The sequence below is a fragment of the Hevea brasiliensis genome, chromosome 8 (assembly GCF_030052815.1).
Source record: "Hevea brasiliensis isolate MT/VB/25A 57/8 chromosome 8, ASM3005281v1, whole genome shotgun sequence".
NCBI classification, from domain to species: Eukaryota; Viridiplantae; Streptophyta; class Magnoliopsida; order Malpighiales; family Euphorbiaceae; genus Hevea; species Hevea brasiliensis.
The window spans coordinates 31469167-31488012 of record NC_079500.1 but is presented as its reverse complement, the minus strand read 5'-3'; the positions used below and the strand labels follow the sequence as shown (position 1 = coordinate 31488012).

Genomic DNA, 18846 nt, shown 5'->3' with positions numbered 1-18846 from the left:
TACACAGGTCATGTAAGCCAAACCCCAGACCTGTGTAACCTTCTTCCAGAAGAAAGCCAGGTAGCCAATAAAGAAACAAAAGTACACAGGTTATGTAATTAGACCTGTGTAATCTGCAGGGACCCGTGTAAGTCTCTGCCAGGCACAAGCTTGAAGAACCTTATGGGAACAATAGTACACGGCTCGTGTAACCAGGCCCGTGTAGTTGGCGCAGACCCATGTAACTCTTTGTGCCAATGCAAAACTTTGCAGTTCCACTCTAGCAAGTTACATGGCCCTACTTGTCGAGACCCATGTAGTGACACACGAGCTGTGTACTATGCAGTAGCCAGTTTTGTAACTCGAATTCCCTCTATTGTTTTTGGATTCAAATTAGATTCCTAAAGCCTTTTGGACTCAAAATTACCTAACCCTAGAGCAACCATTATAAATAGAAGAGAAAACATCAAAACAAGGGGCTCTCTCTCTTTTATCTTTTGATAGCACTTTTAGGAGTTTTAGAGAGAATTGCATTCTACACTCTCTCCAGCCGTCTTAAGGAGAAGAATATCAGTATCAAGGGGAGTTCTCCAGTCGAAGTCCCACAAGATCAAAGCTGTAAACTCTCTCTTTGGTTCCTTCATTCAATCTCCTTAAATGGATTTTTATTGTTTTATTTCTTCTATATGACTTCTTTTTATTGTTTTTACCTTTTTATCATGATGTTTGTTGAACTCATGAGTAAGTAGTTTTTATATTCTGAAATTGGGAAAGTAACGCTTGTAATTATTGTTATGGATAAACATTAAATTTTATTTAATAGATTTGAGATTTATTCATTGATTTAATTTCTTGTGATCTTCGTGCATGCTATGTGCTGGTACCCACTTAGTATTGATTGTAGATATTAATTGAAGGACTAAAAGTTAAAGATTAATATTAGAAAATCAAGATCTTGAACCTAGGAATTCTGACCTAGACATAGGCTGATACCTTTGTGAAACTTCAAAATTAGTCAAAGAAATTAAGGGATTTTAATTAATCTGATCGCCACGAAAGTCAGGTTTAAATTAATTAGAATACAACTTAGATACCTTGAGAGAGGACTTAGGATACCTTAGTACTGATTTCCATAAAGGTAAACAATTCTTAAAACCAGTAAATAAATAAGATAACATCCATAGCAAGATTTAGGTGTAAAATCTTAATTCCGGAATTGTTCCAAAATAGATTACTTCATTTTAAGTTTATCATTTTAGTGTTTAAACTAGACAACTTCCATTCCTTCATTGTTTGATAGCCTAAACAGTCAATGTAGATTGGTACTTACTAATCAAATTCCTCGTGGGAATAATACTCTACTCATCACTTTATTACTTGTTAGCGATTCATGCACTTGCGGGGTTGTAAAACCAGTGAAACTTATTAGCGATTCATGACTTGAAACCAAATCTAGGTTATTGGATGTATAGTATAAGTTAAATTTATATTTGTAACACCCCTATGTTCGGTAGTGCATTCTACTGTTCCAGTGACCAGTGTTGTCCAGACAGCTAGGATGCCTAGAACTACACTTAGATATGAGTGAGGAGACATAAAATAATGAAATACAAGAAAAAAATACAAGAAAAACAAAGAAAATACAAGAAAAACAAAGGAAAAAAAATAGCAATGAAATGTAACCAAGTTAAACGAGCCGAGAACCCTAGCGATGGGTGATCGCACCGAAAAGTTACGGTGTAGACCGTTGACTAGCCATGGACCGCGGGGAACCCTGGAAAATATTTTTAAGACATAATTAAAGACCTATTGAAGTATAAATATCATTAGAAATATCAAAGAAAAAATAATTAATTAGAACAAAGAAAAACGGGAAATCGAGAAAATGACAAAACTCGGTATTAGCGAAAAATCGGGAATGCAACCCGAATAGGGGCATTGTGGTCATTTGACACCCCGAGTTGTCTTTTGACCTAAATGTTCATTAAAAATAAATGATATTACACTTGGAAAATGTCCTGAAAAATTAAATTGGTGGTACCTAATTTAAATAGCAAAAGATGGGAGTTAAATGTGGGAATATGAAAACTTTAGAATAAACAAACATTAAACCCTTACTTGGTGCTCCACTAACTCAACAAAGTGGACACTTAATCACCATGTGGACAGCAGAAACTTCATCTTTCTCACCTTGCCAAAAACCGGCTGAAATTTTTCTTGAAAGAATCCTTCATGGCCGTCCATGGCCAAGCTCCATTCTCCCATGATCCAAGCCTATTTCCTTACATTTTCCTTCGCTAAAGTTGTTCTGCACAACTTGGGCAGTAGATAGGCAGCAAGAAAATCAAGTTTTGGTGAGGTTTTGAAGAGTTTCAAAAGTGGTAAGTATGTATTTTTTATGCTTGTTTCATTAAACCTTGAAGGGATGCTATGGGTAGTTGAATTATGGGAGGATTTTTGAAGTTTGATGAGTTAAGGGAGAGGTACATTTTTGGCAGCCATGGAACTTCAATAAGAGCAATTTATACTTGCATGTAAATGGTAGATTAAAGTGTTGATGTAGGTGTTTATGTGTGTAGGAATAAATTGGATAATGTATACTAGATGTATGTGATAGTACACTTGATTTTGGAAGCTTGGAAACTAATTGAAGAAGATGTACAATCGGCAACTTTGAAGTGTGAACCAAAATGTGTTGTTTCATGGTTTGGTTTATGGAATTATATTGTTGAATTATGGTGCTTGTTATGATAGAATGTATATGTGTATAAAGGTTTGAGTTTACAAACAATTCTGCTTAGAAGGTGACTTGAAAAATGACCAAATCTGGATTAGTACTTTGAAAGCCTGAAAATTGACCATTTGGGCAGCAGTTGGTATTTTGACCATAACTCACTCAAAACAAGTCTAATTGACCTGAAATCTTTACTATGAATAGTTTAGATATATATCTACAATTCTTGTGAAGACACCAACACCCAAAAATTACCAGAACCAAGCCAAATAGCTTGCACAAGTTCAGGTCCAAAAACTGGCCGAACTAAAAGTGACCTAAAAATGACCTAAAGTGACCATTTTAATGCATTCTGACCAGCATTGGTAAATTGACCATAACTTGGTCTACACAACTCAGAATGATCTAAAATTTTACCTTGCGTGCAATAAGACATAGACCTACAAGTTTGTAGTTTTGACCAAAATCCGAAAACCAAGGGAACTAGGTCATCTAGCTAGGTTAAATTAGTATACCGAAATCTGACAAATTGTAATAAAATGCAACATACTTGGAAATGAAATTGGTAACATGTACCAATACTAAAAGACTACAAATGTGACATATTGGTAACATTAAAACCTAATTCACCTAGATTGCATCGAGGGTCAACATTTTGGGTTGACTAAGGAATAATAGAATTCAATAAGTAAATTATTAAGCTTTATTCTTAGAGACAATTTAAATGAGTACTGAAACACTTCAAATTGTGTGTTTCAGTTAGCAAAGACTCAGGGAAGGGGAAGGAAACACCAAGTAAGGGCCAAAAGACAGTTATCAGAGGTTTGTGCACAACAGTTATTTCTTTTAAATTATCAATTGAAATAAATTATGATTATTTGTATATTATTGTTTTTAATTGTGAAAAATGGTTTGAATGATATTGATGGATACTTATTGATTGAAAAGCATTGTAAATGGTTTGAAACCATAGCTATCATGTATATTGATTGAATTTCTCGCTAGCTTGTCTAGTGGGACGAATTGAATTCCCTCTCTAGCTAAAGTGTTGAGGTGTGTGCCTGTAGAGGACAAATAAAATGAGTAGTCATATTATCGCTAGCTAGCTATGTTGTTCCTCATTAGCCATCGGCTTGTGGGACGAATTGAATTCCTCATTAGCAATCGGCTTTTAGGGCAAATTGAACTTTGGAACATGATTAAGCTGTGTGTATGATTTATTGATATTCATTGTGATATTGTGAAATGGAGTTTAAATTCTTATTGACATTCACTGTCCTTGAATTTAACTATGGTTTTTAGTATCCATTATTTGTATGACTTATGAATTGTGATTTAACGTTGTATTTGGTTAATGTTGTGCACCACTGAGACATTGTCTTAGTGATAGCTTTTCATTACTGTCGCAGGTAGACAGACTGACAGGGTAGCAGACTAGGCTGCTAGTACTACATTGAGAGACCATCGAGTATATTGAGTATACCATATTCTGCATTTTGTATTGTAATGTATGTTCACTGTATGTATACAGTGTTCTTGGTTTTGAGCAGTTGTAAATTAAAATTGTACATTGAAGTTGTAAAATAAATTGTAAATTATTTTGATTTGTAAATATTGTGATATATATTTGTTTTATCTCAGCCTTTGAAAATACTGAAAAATTATTGTGGATTTGAGTTAAGAAACATATTGTGTTGATTAAATGTTGGAGTTTGAGATTGAGAAATATATTTGAAGTGCTTTTTACAGGTTTTTTAAGAACTGTTTTATTCAAAATACAGATGACATTTCGCCAAAATTTTTACAGAAATTACTAATAATTCAAATGTGTTAGCTGTTTCACTTCAGTTCAAAAAATTTTTTAACACTTGTAAATAGTGCTCACTACTGTAAAAAAAAAGTAAGAAAAGTTTTAAAATCTCTTGTAGTGTATTTAATGGGTTATCAATAGTTGAAGTTGGTAATTCATTAGGTATACTATGGGATCATGTTATGCCTTACAGAGGGGTAAGGTGTGACAATATTTCAAGTGTTTAAATATTAATTTAATTGTGAGAAATTAATTAATGGAGATTAATTAATTAATTTATATTTGATATAAATTGATTAGAAGAGAAAAAATAATGATTTTGGGTTAAGAACTCAAAATTACAACATAAGGGTAATTTGGTCATTTCACAGGGTGACAAGTGGCATCATGAGATGGTGACACATGGCATCATATAAATTTGCCATTTGTCTTCCAAACATGCAAGGTGATCAAAATCAAGATTAAGTCTAGCTTTGGCACTTTGCTTAATGTGATTAAGTCAATTAAAATTAAGATGCAATGTGGTGATGATATGTGGCAAAGGGTTTAAGTGATGACTTAATTATAAAAGAGAAATGGAAAAGAAGAAACACATACACTTATTCTCTCCTAAAGGTGGCAGCACACATAGCTCTCCCTCTCATCTTCTTATTTTCTCATCAACTCAAAGAGAATTGCCCAAATTCCATTGAATTAAAACTGCTAGAAATTATTTCTAGTGTCCTATACACACATACAACCTTTCTAAAGGTAAGAACCCAATTTATAATTGGTTGGCAAAGGCGTGAGAAGCAAATTGGGGGCTGCCCATTGGTGATCTTGGAGTGGACAAGCTAGAGGGACAACACTTGGGGTCCTAGGTGCTTTCTAAAGGTGCCAATCACATCCATAGTGCATCAAAGAGGTTAATGCTCTAACTCCTCTTTTAAACTAGGGTTTAAATGAATTAATTTGTTATTTCACAATCTTGAATGGCAAACATAGATCCTAATATATATTAAAAGTGTTTTAATATGCAATTGAGCATTGAAATTAATTAGGCACATAAGAGATGAGATATGATGCACGTAACCCGAGAAGAAAAATTTTTGAAATTCAATGCTATAATGTAACAATTTTCATGCTTCTGCTCCTTCACTTCCCACCTGCGTGGACTGCAAAGTTGAGAGTTAAATTTAACACCTTTAGGCAAAGGGAAGGTGAATCACTCTATGATGCATGGGAGAGATATAAGGACCTACAGAGAGAATGCCCACACCATGGCATAAAAATTGGCTCTTGGTTTAGAACTTCTATAATGGCTTATTGCCCTCTACAAGGAGCACAGTAGATTTAGCAGCAGAAGGTGACCTGATGGAGAAAATAGTGGATCAAGCACTTAAACTTCTAGAGAGGGTCGCATATCACAACTATGAGTGGTCGAATGAAAGGGAAAATACAAGGAGAACAACAGGAATCCTAAAAGTGGATGCCCTAAGCATGAGAAATGCTCAATTTGGCTAGCTCACAAAGAGGCTTGATAAAATGCAGGGCAATGCTATAGGGATCAACAGTCAACATGATAATAGTTATGGAGGAGGATACATGAGTTCAGAGTACAACAGCTTCAATGAACTACCCACAGAACAGATGAACTATGTGAATAATGGAGGAAACTTTAACTAGACACAGCCCCACAACCCATATTCAAACACATACAACCTTGGATGGAGGAACCACCCAAATTTCTCATGGTCAATTTCTCAAAATCAACCAATAAACAAATAGTAAGGGTACAGACTACCTACATGAAGGAGCGAAAGCAAGAAAAACATAAGTTTAGATCATTGAATTGAAAATTGTTCTTCTAGGTTCTAATGCATCATGCAAGATTTATTATTTATCTATTTGATTTCAATGTTACATAGCATATTAAAACACTTTTAATATGTTTTTGGATCTAGATTTTCTATTTAAGATTTTAGAATTAATATATTAATTCATTAGAACCCTAGATTAAATTAAGAACAAGTGCACTAATCTTTTGATGCACTATAGTTGTGTTTGGCACCTTTGGGATGCACCTAGGATACCAAATGTTGTCCCTCTAGCTTGTCCACACCAAGATCACCAATGGCAGCCCCTTGAACAGCTTCTCAAGCCTTTCCATTCAATTAGAAATTAAGGTTTTTCCTTTAGAGATGTTATAGATGTATACAGGACACTAGAAATGATTTCTAGCAATTTTAATTCAAGAGAATGATGGCAATTCTCTTTGAATTGATGAGAGATGAAGAATAAGAGAGGGGAGAGGCTCTTTGGGTGGTGGCACAAATGAAAGAAATAGCATATTGTATTTTGTTCTTTCATCCTTTCCCTTATATAGCTAGGTCATCACTTAAAACCCTTGCCACATGTTACCTTCTGATTGGCTTTTAGTTTAATTGACCCAATCACATTGTGCCAAGTATGAAACTTAGATTTAATCTTGACTTTGATCATCTTACATGATTAAAAGACAAATGGCAAGCATATGTGTAGTGCCATGTGTCACCAACTCATGGTGCCACATGTCACCCTATGAAATAACCAAAATACCCTTGTGTCTTAATTTTGAGTTCTCAACCCAAAATAATTATTTTTCTTCTTCTAATCAATTTATATCAAATACAAATTAATTAATTAATCTCTATTAATTAATTTCTCATAATTAAATTCATATTTAAACACTTTAAATGTAAATTTAACTTATACTATGCATCTAATAACTTAGATTTGGTTTCAAGCCATGCTAGGGACTTTGCAATCTAATTGCAAATCAAACCTATTTAATTAATTAATTAAACTCTTTAACTAAGCAAAAACCCAATCCTCGTAAGAGCTACATGAAAAAGGAAAAAGCGGGAAATGGACTGGCTAAAGTTCTAATAGTAATTTGGGAAAAAAAAAAGAATACTAGAGAGCCTAGTGGTTATGGATCTGACAGAGGCGGATCTTTAGGGCAAAAGCAATTGAGAACTCATCGGCAAAGAATCAGAAGTTCCAACCCTATCTGTGTCTGTGAAGTATGTGGCAAGTTACATGAGGGTATGTGTCATAAAGCCACTAGAGCCTGCTACAATTGTGCTGGACATGGACACTTTATTAGAGATGGTACTAGAGCACCTCGATCAGCTCTCCAGAGTTCATAGATAGTCGGTCAGGGCCAAGTTAGAAATAGAGTTAGTACTCCTTGCATTCCAAGTACAGCGAAGCCACCGAATCATAGTAGCGCATCAGTCAGAGCATCCACTATGCGCCAAAGAAAAATAGCAGAAACTTCGGATGAAGCTGCTGGTAAGTTTTTAATTTTTAGATGAAACAATTAGTTATTATTGGACCCCAGCACTACTTATTTGTATGTTAATGTTAGAATTATATGTTCTGTTGTTATTCCTTTGCATGGAATAAATTTTGATGCATTAGTAACAAGTCGTTTAGGATATAAACTATGATAATAAGTGTGATTGACATTAGTTTTGGAAGAGTTTGTCAGCGAAAAGTTATTATTAGTATACAATAGATTATAAGTTAATTAGTGAGCCTATTTAAGATAAGGTAGAGGACCTAAAAGTAAATTATAGCCATATATTTGCTCTAGATGAGGGCAAAGATGTTACTGCTAGTAATTGTCAATGGATACGGTAATTAGAATAAGTTTTGGATATTAGTGAATTCTAAAAGAATAAAATATAGGAAAGTTTGAACTATTGGAATGTATCGTAGTAACTATGCAATGTTCTTAATGTTTGTACTATAAGCTGCAGATTACAGTACTGACTTGAAATTATTGTGTAGAGCTACGTACTACCCGATAGTGCACTAAGATGAGGATTATTACAAATGGCATCTGTTTTGGTAAAATTCTGCCGGGACAGAATTTTACTATTGGAAGGGAGTTTGAAAATCCTAATCTTGGATTTAAAACTCTAAAGTTAGAATATCGAAAGATTATAGGTTAGTACAAAAGGAAGTAATTACTACATATTAGTGCAAAATAAGCTATAGAATATCGATAGATAAAAGAGTTTTGAAAGTAAAAATTAGAATAGTTAGTGCAAATGTAATAATGATACGTTATGAATATTAGTTAAAGTGTTGACTAGGATGGTCAAAGGACCAAATCAAAGTAATATTAAAGTATAGCGGATTTATTAGGGATGATAAGAGGTGCTAAATCTTGACTCGACAGTCAAGTTAAGAAAGAAGATAAGATTGAGGAATAAAATAATTGAAGTTAAGTTGTGGAATGAAAAAAAAAAAAAGGAAACAAATAAAACAGTAAGAAATGAGAAAAACACTAGATGAGGAATTGCCACCAGGGCAAATAACCTACTTAAGACGCGTAACGATTACCCGAACTATTTTATCCAGAAAGAAATAAGTTAAACAAAAGCAAACAGGATACTGCAAAAAAGCACATAGGCCTTGGTCATAAATGGAGATGGTAAGATAATGGTTATGAACCTATGGCCAATAAAGAGATAAGCAGTTCAAATATGACCAACAAGGTCATTTAAAAAAAAAAAAAACTACAAAGGAAAATATTTGCTAAAACAACAGCAAGAAAAGACTACAATATTCCAAACTAAACTGAAGGTTGTATCAAATGATCAAGAGATTTGATAAGAAAAGAGTAAAACTAAGTTCTCCCCCATAGGATCATACGAGATCCTAGAAAAAGTGGATCCACTAGCACACATATTTACTTATCTCTAAAATTGAAATGAATTTGAATTTAACTTATGATAAAAGCTCATAAGAAACTAGGCACACAAGGTGAGCAATCAATGAGTAAATAATATTGGTTAAAGTGCTGTGGAACCATCATTCACGCCAGGAAGTTACTTGGTAGCATGAAGAGGACATGAGGAGACAACACCTACAGCTGTTCAGAGACTGATACCAAGTAAAATTTCGAGATGAAATTTATTTTAAGGGGGGGGGGGGGAGAATTGTAACGCCCCTCTTTGCATAGCCTGGTATATTTTATTATTCCAGTGACCAGTATTGGTCCAGACAATTAAGGGGATTAGAAACACATTTAAGACAACTAAATAAGCCCTGAATGCAAATAATTACTAATTGTCAAATAGTTAAGTATAAAGAAGAAAAACAAAGCATGAAAAGTAAAATGAGCCGGGAGTCACAGTGATGGGTGACCTTCCCAGGAAATGATTGCGAGGTCAATCGTAATCCAAATTCTGAACCAAAAAATATGACGCCACGGTCCTTAGGACTATTGCGAACACAGTGGAAAAGAGAAAATCACAGAAAGGAATTTTTAAACAGGTCAAATAATTAGGTTAGAGATCCAGAAGAAATATCGAATAACTTGCAAACTAGATCAAACTGGCGAGGGGCAAAATGGTAAATTCACCCCTAGAGCTGACCCATGACCTAACTGTCTAATAAAATCTTAGAAATGAAAATTTTGAAATATATATAATTAAATTAAAGAAGTGAGGAAAAAGAAAGGAAAAGAAAAGAAAATAAAATAAATAGATTATGACATCATCATGGATGACACATGCATGACCCAATAAATGATAATTTTTAATTTAAGAAACTTTAAGATATTTTTGACTTAAAAAACAATTAAAAAAATGAAATGATGAAAATTTCAAAATATAATTGAATTATGACCTCATGCATGACATAATTAAACTTTTAAAAATTAATTAATTAATTATGGGATAATTATCTTATTATAAGGAGACAAAAATTAAAAGGAAAAAGCATTTTTCTTCTTCCCTACAACTTTACCCGGCTCCCATTCTCTTCTTTCTCTTTCTCTTTTCAATTTCCTCCATTAATGGTCATTTAAGCTTCTTAAACCTTATTATTTCTTCATAATTTTCATACTCACCGAAGTAAGGTCTTGCTCTTTAGCTTTAATAGAGAGATTGGAAATAAGAAAAATAAAAAAGAAGTGAAGATTTAGAGTAACAAATTCTGCTCAACAAGTAAGTTCAACTTTTCAACTTAATTTGAGTAAAATGCATAGAAATGAGCTTGAATAAGTAGGAAATTACATAGAAACTCAAGAAATCACTCATGTGTGAAGCTTTATGAAATTCGATCAGCATGAAATTAATTAGGGTTTGACAGAAATTGTTGGAATTAAAGGTAATCATGAGCTTGAATGAGTTGATTGATCATGTTTATATGCTTTGATTTAGTGAGATGTAACTATTAGTGAATTAGGGTTCTTGGCACTTAGGGTTTGGGAGAAAAATTTTAAAAAATGGTCAATTGATGCAAATAACCTTACTTGAGTTAAGAAATAGTCAATTGTAACCATTTGTGGTGTGTGTGAATTGATGGAACTAAGTTTCAATACGGATTGGTTAGGGTCAATATGCTGACAGCTTGACCTAGGTCCCTTTGAGGGACCAAAACTGAAAATTTACTAGCCCAATTGGTGTGAGGTCAATTGAGAATGAAACTAGACACAAAATGGCACATTTTTCACTTCGGAACCATGCCCAGAAAATGATATTAGGATAGTGAACAATTAGGCCAAATCTGGATTTGGGAACACTGACTTGTATAAGAATGACTAAATGAACAATAGTTACGTAAATGACCATAACTTGGTCTAGAAAGGTCCAAATGACCTGAATCTTATCTGATGGAATGCTGAGATATGACTCTACAACTTTCATGAAGAAAACAAACTAAATTTTGACCATAACCTATCCAAAAACTCACCTGCATTCAACACACCAAAAACTGCCAATATCCAGAAAATGCCCAGAATTCTGGGTTTGGACCAAATCTGGCCAGCCTAAGAAAAATATGCATAACTTGTGCTACAAAAATCCAAATGGAGTGATTCAAAAAGAGAATTAAAGCTAAGACAATAAGGAACAACTTTGATGGAGGACACTTAGCCAAATTCTCACAGCAACTTGACCAATGGAACACTAGAAAAGAAGAGACTAAAACTGAAAAATTGTAATTTCTCTTATGAGACTTAGAAATTGAATTGGCAATCAATGCCAACAAAAGTGACACCCAAAATGTGGTGTATGGGTGCAATTAGAACTAATAAACCTATTAAGTATAAGAAAGTCAATATTTTGACTTGAATAGTGCCGTGAATAGTGCCACCATGCATAAAAATGTGAAAGACCCGAAATTTATAAACCGTAATAGGAAGGATAAGTTTGTAAAGAAATTGCTAGAATTTAAGTATTAGAAATGGATACTGAAGCACTTTAAATTTATGTGTTTCAGTTGGAAAGAGATCTTCGAAGGAGAAATGAAAGTTTGAGTAAATTGAGTTAAAAAAAGGGGTTTGTGCACAACTAGTTTTTTATTGAATTTGTTTTGAATATTTTACGTAATTAAATGATTTTATTCTTCCTTATGCACTATATTTATCAATTATGGGATTTATTTCAATGATTATTGAAATTGGTATAGCAAGCATGGGTTTAGTTTTGTGAAATATTATTTCAACAATTATTGAATATTGTTTTGGACTAGATAAATTATGTTTTGAATTGTGTTGAGCAATTTGCATAAATAAAATATAAAATTTTGTTTTGGATTGTGATGAGCATAAAAAAATTGTGGAATATTGGAATTCTTCTTGAATTAATATTATGTTGTGATTTATGCTCACCAAAAAAGACAAAGAAATGCATGATATGGTTTTATATCTCACTATAGATGCTTGACTAGGTTATTACCCGTCTCTATATCATTTGTTGATGAGACAATGGAGTTAGCTTTGTTTTGTTTCAAATACCATGGTATGTGCACAGGCTTAGATGCTCCTCTTATTAGAGGTTAGATCTAAGTAATTGTTATGGTCCCATCCGAAGTTTCATTATTATGTTGTGTATTGTACACAATGATTCGACCTCCTCGATCATAGGGAGTTAGAATCACCCCGAAGATGGCCCTTTCGGAATAGTCTTGCATAGTTAGTGAGATAAAGAATGGGTTTTGATTGAAAAGAAATTGTGATTTTAAATGAGATTGTGCACAAATGATTTTGTTAAAATAATTGTTTATTTCTATAATTACAAGAATTATTTTTATTGTTCAGTTGTGATTTGACAAATTGAAATTTTGATCAAGGTTATTTTAACAAGTGACTATTATTATTGGCACAGAAAATTTTGACATTTGAAAATTGGTTAAATTTTAAAATTTTAAATTTTTTATATAATTATTATCAATGTATATTGTATTACATTTTAAATTCTAGTTGTGCACTGAGTTCACCACTCAGTGATAGATTTGTATGCTGTCGCAGGTGAGAGTAGAGATAGAGCAGTTGAGTGAGATTCCTGCAGCTGCACCTTGAAGACTGCTTGTGACTAGCCTCGGGTATATTATAGGTATACTCTTGTATATTAGATTTTGATTATGCATATAAATATATGTGTGTAAATTATTTGAGCAGATGTATAAAACTTTTGAAATGTTATTTTGGGTGTGTAATGGAAGTGCAAATTATTGTAATGTTCAAACTTATTTTTGAGTTTTGTAATGAATGTAAATTAATTTTTCTTTAGTAGAATACGAATGAAGTTATTTAATATTATTTTTGAAGACAATTGAATTGAGATTTGTTTTGAATTATGGAGTTGGGAGAAATGATGTTGATTTGTATTGTGGTAGTGGTTGATTTTGATGAAATAAATTATTAGAAGTGTTTTTACAGGTGTTTGAAGAACTATTTTTCCCAAATATAGACAGCACTCTGCCAAAAATTTTCCAAAATTTGTGTAAAAATAAAAATGTATAAAATTTTCAATTAGTCTTTAAACTTCAAGTAAAAGTTTTTAATTCCTACCAAAAGTGCTCGCTACCTTCGAAAAGTAAGAAAATTATTTTAAAATCCCTTATAGTATATTTAATGGGTTACCGGTGGGCGAAGTATAGTAATTCATTAGATGTACTAGGGGATCATATTACATCTTACTGAGGGGTAGGGTGTGACATGTTTAGTGGTATCAGAGCAATGGTTTTAAAGTAAATTTTGAACTATGAATTTGAAATATTTGTCCGTACATACAACTGCTCAAATATTTGGTACATATAGTACAATTGCATCATAAATATGAATTAATGGAGAGAAATCTCCTTGTGTAGGTTGTCCTGATAAAAGAAGATTTTGTGAATAGAATGGAAGAGAGAGATAAATCAGTAGAACAACTAGTTTTCATAAAGGCATTTTCACTTTTCCCTTTACATAATATATTTATGTGTAGTAGAAAAGGTCCATTGATATTTTATTAGAAATTCTATTCTTAAGTTATTAAGAATATGAGTGACAGTATTTCTAGCACAAAGTATCATAAATTGGTTCACAATTGAGGATAATTCACAATAAGGATATTACTTATCCAGAAAGATTATAATCATGTTTATTCCCAAGTTATTTATACGAGATGTAAATAAGACGGAATGGTGAGTCTCATGCCATATAACAAAAATGATAGGTACTTATATATGATAAGTAGGCCGAACTAGTTACATTTATGACAAGCACATGGAGTTACTCTTGTCAATGCATTGTCATAAATCATATTAGTGCATATAATCTTTAGACCCGAGATAGCATAGTTATCTTGTATATAGGTAGATTGAGTTTGATACTGCTTTCATACTTGTACTGTGTATGGGTATATAGGCATGTGTTTGCTCCTACTAGTTATATATGGAGGTAGGTGTTGATCAAGATGGAATCTGTTACCCTAAGTGAATAGGAGTAAAATTCTATGTTCATTTAATTGTTCTTGATGTTTCAAATTCCTAGCCAGGACAGATAAATTTAATCAGAAAAGAGTTTCTGATGAGAAAATCTTTTTAATGAAGAACTGGAATTAAAAGAGAATATAATATTCATAGTAAATAGAGTTTGACATAAACCATGACTCTAGCTTAGATTGGGATTTTGTAACAGAGAGATTCTAGTGCATGGTAACATATGATTATAGGTTCATTTAAGGTAAATCTTATTACTAATTGGGTGGCTATAGCATGCTATGCTAGGTGTTAACCATAGTCTATGAGGTGCATAAAATGATTTAGAGAAATCATTTGTGGTAAGAAAGAGTTCTGATGATATTAAGAGTTAATATCATATCTCATTGCCAATTAGTGATGAGCCTAGTGAGTCACACACATACACAAGTAATCACCAAGTTAAATATGATTTAATTAATTATTTAAAGAGTTTAATTGATTAATTAAATAGTTTTGGTTTGCAATTAGATTGCAAAGTCTTTAGCATGGCTTGAAACCAAATATAGGTTATTAGATGTATAGTATAAGTTAAATTTATATTTAAGTGTTTAAATATGAATTTAATTATAAGAAATCAATTAATAGAGATTAATTAATTAATTTATATTTGAAATAAATTGATTAAAAGAAGAGAACTAATTATTTTGGGTTGAGAACTTAAAATTAAGACACAGGGGTATTTTGGTATTTTCACAGGTTGACATGTGGCAACATGAGATGGTGACACATGGCACTACACATAAGCTTTCCATTTGTCTTTTAATCATGTAAGATGATCAAAGTCAAGATTAAATCTAAGTTTGATGCTTGGCACAATGTGATTGGGTCAATTAAACTAAGAGCCAATCAGAAGGTGACATGTGGCAAGGGTTTTAAGTGGTGACCTAACTATATAAGGGAAAGGATGAAAAGAAAAATTATAATCTGCTATTCTATTCTTTTGTGCCACCACCCAATGAGCCTCTCCCTCTCTTCTTCTTCATCTCTCATCAATTCAAAGAGAATAGCTAACATTCTCTTGAATTAAAAATACTAGAAATCGTTTCTAGTGTCCTGTATGCATCTATAACATCTCTAAAGGAAAAACCTGATTTTCTAATTAATTTGAAAGGCTTGAGAAGCTGTTCAAGGGGCTGCCATTAGTGATCATGGTGTGGACAAGCTAGAGGGACAACATCTGGTGTCCTAAGCACATCCCAAATGTGCCAAACACAGCTGGTGCACTTGTTCTTGATCTAATCTAGGGTTCTAATGAATTAATTTGTTAATTCTAAAATCTTAAATGGAAAATGTAGATCCAATATCATATTAAAAGTGTTTTAATATGCTGTTTAACATTGAAATCAAATAAATAAATAATGAATCTTGCATGATGCATAAGGCCCTAGAAGAAAAATTTTGAATTTAATGATCTAAACTTATATTTTTCATGCTTTTGCTCCTTCAAAAATTCCTAATTAAAAACTTTAATTATTCATGGTCCTAATTATAGGCCTTGAAACCAAGCTCACATTCAAGCCCAAAAGCTATGCGCATGGTTGAATGCGTCAAACCATGCGCACCAAAGGTGTTCATCATCATTTCGTTACCTATTCCTTGCAACCAGCAATGAATCAATCATCTCATGATCAAATCACACAATTAAATCATATATTAATCCATCTAAATGGCAAATATAGTGGCTCTGATACCAATTAAAGGAGCAAAAGCATGAAAAACAAAAGTTTAGATCACTGTATTCAAAATTTTTCTTCTAGGGTCTCATGCATCATGTAAGATTCATTATTTATCTATTTGATTTCAATGTTAAACAGCACATTAAAAAACTTTTAATATGTTTTTGGATCTACATTTACTATTTAAGATTTTAAAATTAACAGATTAATTCATTAGAACTCTAGATTAAATCAAGAACAAGGGCACTAACCTTTTGATGCACTGTAGTTGTGTTTGGTACCATTGGGGTGCACCTAGGACACCAGATGTTGTCCCTCTAGCTTGTCCACACCAAGATCACCAATGGCAGCCCCCTGAATAGCTTCTCAAGCCTTTCTAATCAATTAGAAATTAAGGTTTTGCCTTTAGAGATGTTATAGATGTATACAGGACATTAGAAATGATTTCTAGCAATTTTTAATTCAAGAGAATGTTGGCAATTCTCTTTCAATTGATGAGAGATGAAGAAGAAGAGACGAAGAGGAAAACAAGCATGGTGGCACCTCTTTTGAGAAAATCATATTGCATTTTCTTCTCTCATCCTTTCCCTTATATGGTTAGATCATCACTTAAAACCCTTGCCATATGTCATCTTCTGATTGACTCTTAGTTTAATTGACCCAATCACATTGTGCTAAGTGTTAAACTTAGATTTAATCTTGACTTTGACCATCTTACATGATTAAAAGATAAATGGCAAGCTTATGTGTAGTGCTTTGTGTCACCATCTCATGGTGCCACATGTCACCCTGTGAAATGACCAAATTACCCTTGTGTCATAATTTTGAGTTCTCAACCCAAAATAGTTATTTCTCTTCTTCCAATCAATTTATATCAAATATAAATTGATTAATTAATCTCTATTAATTAATTTCTCATAATTAAATTCATATTTAAGCACTTTTAAATATAAATTTAACTTATACTATACATCCAATAACCTAGATTTGGTTTCAAGCCATGCTAGGGACTTTGCAATCTAATTGCAGACCAAACCTATTTAATTAATCAATTAAACTCTTTAACTAATTAATTAAATCACATTTAACTTGGTGATTACTTATGTATGTGTGTGACTCACTAGACTCATCACTAATTGGCAATGAGATATGATATCAACTCTTAATATCATTAGAACACTTTCTTACCGTAAATGATTTCTCTAAATCATTTTAGGCTCCTCATAGACCATGGTTAACACCTAGCACAGCATGCCATGGCCACCCAATTAGTAATAAGGTTTACCTTAAATAAACTTATAATCATATGTTACCATGCACTAGAATCTCTTTGTCATAAAATCCCAATTTGAGCTGGAGTCATGGTTTATGTCAAACCCCATTTGCTATGAATATTATGTTCTCTTTTAATTCCAGTTCTTGATTAAAAAGATTTTCTCATCAGAAACTCTTTTCTGATTAAATCTATCTATCCTGGCTAGGTATAACATCCTCATTTTCATAGTCCGTACATTCTACTATTCCGACGACTAATGTCTGCCCCGCGCATAATAAGACATAGACCTACAAGTTTGTAGTTTGGACCGAAACCCAAAAATCAAGGGAACTAGGTCGTCTGGCTAGGTCAAAATAGTATACCAAAATCCAGTAAATTGCAATAAAATGTAATACACTTCGAAATGAAATTGGTAACATATACCAACACTAAAATGTAACATATTGGTAACATTAGAATTGACTCACGTAGAGTGCATCAAGGGTCAACATTATAGGTTGACTAATGAAAAGAATTGAAAGGAATAGTACTAAGAGAAATAGGACTTTAAGCTAGATAAATCTAGCACACAAAAATTGAGAAATTGACCAAATTTTGCACCTAAGGTGCAATCTGTCCAGCTTTAGTAAATTGACCATATCTTGCTCTATACAACTCATAATGACCTAAAATTTTGCCCCGAGTGACATAGAGCTACAATTTTGCTTCTTTGACCAAAAGCTAAAAACCAAGGAAAATAGGACTTTAAGCTAGACCAATCTAGCATACTAAAATTGCAAATTGGTAATTACATAAAATGATGCTTAAAGTGATTTGGTAATGAATACCAACTTGTGAAAAGGGTAAATTGCATTATATTGACAACATATTGAATTTTAAATTGTGACATGTTAATGCTAGAATCAACCTATCCATGATGCATAAAAAGGTCAAAAATTTTATTGACCAGTGAAAGGCATAAAGATGTATAAACCCTATGAATAAAGAATTAAATATGTAACATTGTAATATGCCCTCATTTGCCTAGTTGACTAGTTTGGATAGGTTGGCATGCCAATAGGATTTTAACAGCTGTTCTATAAATGACTTTACGTCATACTGTGTTTTATGGCTTATTATGCCATACTATGATTTTAATAGCCTGTGGCTATACAGATTGTGTTGTTATACTCGGCTTAATGCCTGATTGATTATATGGCTTTTTAGCCACACTGTTTGCACACCGGGAGATACTTTGTGACCGATAGTGTAACGGCCCGAGGCACTAGGTACCCAGTGCTAGTATATCTGTTTATCTAGTCTGGTCAGTGTATAGGCTACATGGGCAGTCAATTAAAACATTATTCAATTTAGGAAGCTAAGTTAAGTATAACGAAATTTCAGTACAATTAAATTAAGTATTGAATAAATGAGTAAAAGAGATTAGCAAAAGAAACATAACAAAAAATATAAATTACAGAATAGTAGAGACTTGAAATACAATATAGTTAGAATAATTTGTATACTGGGTAGTATTACTGAAAAGTTACAAACTAAGCATTTCCAAAGAGGAACAAACTAGTACATAAGGTCATTGATACTA

General features: G+C 32.7%; 1 non-coding gene across 1 annotated transcript; it reads right to left on the bottom strand.

Moving 5' to 3' along the window:
* Nucleotides 1–5682: 5682 nt before the first annotated feature.
* On the bottom strand, nt 5683–5789 carry LOC131182663 (small nucleolar RNA R71). The gene has a single exon (XR_009150925.1). It is a non-coding gene; the product is annotated as a small nucleolar RNA R71 (small nucleolar RNA).
* Between the last annotated feature and the right edge of the window lie 13057 nt (nt 5790–18846).